This window comes from Octopus bimaculoides, chromosome 7 (assembly GCF_001194135.2).
Source record: "Octopus bimaculoides isolate UCB-OBI-ISO-001 chromosome 7, ASM119413v2, whole genome shotgun sequence".
Lineage (NCBI taxonomy): Eukaryota > Metazoa > Mollusca > Cephalopoda > Octopoda > Octopodidae > Octopus > Octopus bimaculoides.
Window position 1 is genome coordinate 69,874,047 of NC_068987.1, and position 2,010 is coordinate 69,876,056.

Consider the following 2,010-nt stretch of genomic DNA (forward strand, 5'->3'; position numbering starts at 1 on the left):
CGGTATTTCGTCTGCCTCTACGTTCTGAGTTCAAATTCCGCCGAGGTCGACTTTGCCTTTCATCCTTTCGGGGTCGATTAAATAAGTACGAGTTATGCACTGGTGTCAATATAATCAACTTAATCCGTTTGTCTGTCCTTGTTTGGCCCCTCTATGTTTAGCCCCTTGTGGGCAATAAAGAAATAAGAAACGTTAGCACGCTGGCCGAAATGCTTAACGGTATTTCCTCTGTCTTTACGTTCTGAGTTCAAATTCAACAAAGGTCGACGTTGCCTTTCATCCTTTCGGGGTCGATATATTAAGCACCAGTTGCGTACTGCTGTCGATCTCGTCGACTGGCACACTCTCCCCCCAAATTTCGGGCCTTGTTTCCAGAGTAAAGAATATTTGGCATTCCGGTCTTATCAAGTACCTGCAGAAAAAGCGTTTAGCCCCCAACAATATTTATGCTGACATGTTTGCTACATCAGAGGACGAGCTCCATCTTTTTCGTCAGTGCAAAAGCGGGCAGCTGAATTTAGGAGGGGTAGGGATGTCTTGAAGATGACTCAAGGTTTGGACGTCCTGCAACTGCTACAACCGACCGAAACATTTGCTGTGTTCACCATGTGTAATAGATGTCAAGTGATTGACTATAATTCAAATAGCCAATGCTATTAGCATTTCTTGTGAGAGAGTTGAAAATATTCTGCACAATGAACTTGTCATGAAAAATGTTTCTGTCCAGTGGCTGCACTTTTATCTGATACCTGATGAAAAGCGCACCAGGCTGATTACATCACGGGAAAATCTGACATTGTTTAAAGCAGGAACAGTTAGTCTCTTTCAATCTTTCCTAACCAAGAATGAGCGTTGGTGCCATCACTCTGAGCCAGAGACAAAGAAACAATCTATGCCGTGGCAACACCCCTCGTCACCTGCTCCGAAAAAGGCTAAAGTCATTTCACTTGTAGGAAAGGTGATGGCGTCAGTATTTTGGGATGCAAGAGGCATTATGTATATTATCTTCAAAAAGAGCCACATCGATAGAGAGTACTATGCCAATTTGTTGAGGCAATCACGAAAGGCTACTAATACCAAAGGCTCTAGAAAGCTGATGAAAGTTATCTTCTTTCATTAGGTCAATGCTTCAGCGCACAAGTCCTTGCATTCAATGGCTTAAATGCGTGACTATTACTTTGAACTGGTTGATCACGCTCTCTGTTCTCCTGATTTGACTCCACTTGACTATCATCTTCTCAACATCAAAGAAACAAAAAACACTTGAATGGGAAGCAGTATCACTGTGATGATGACGTCATATCTGTTGCTGATTTTTTGATCCACAGAATCAAAGTTTTTTCACCAAAGGTTCCAAAACCCAACGGAAGAAGTGTGTGGACTGCAAAGCGGACTATGTTGAAAACTAAACCTCTTTTGATCACATTCCAGGAGAGTTTCTTGGTCAGCCTAGCCTCGAACTTTACAAAACTATTAAATCAGTCTCCACTTAGATCCGATCACCCACCGCGACCAATCTAAATGTACACCAGTCCAAGAAAAAACATGGGCGACTAGAGCATATGTGATACACGACTGGGTGATAGGATCGACTATAGCAATTTGAAAATACTCATTTTTTAAAAAATATTGTAGGAGTGTATCCTGGACAATTTGGCATCTATTCTTAGTAGATGGAGAGACCATAAATTAGACCTCTTGTTGAAACTTTCCATACACCGTTTTGCTGGTATGTAATTATTATTATTAGCTAAACAAAGAGAATTATTCAGTGAGAAAGGCAAAAGCAAAAAGACAGACTCAAATGTATAAAGAAAATGCTAAATAATATATTTATGTGGGTGAGCGTGTGCGTGTGTGGGAATCTATGTATGCATGGACGTATATGAATATACATGCATATATATTATCTACAAGCATATACATACATACATATTATCTACAAGCATATATATACAAGCATTTATATACATACACAGATATAAATACATATACATATACATATATATA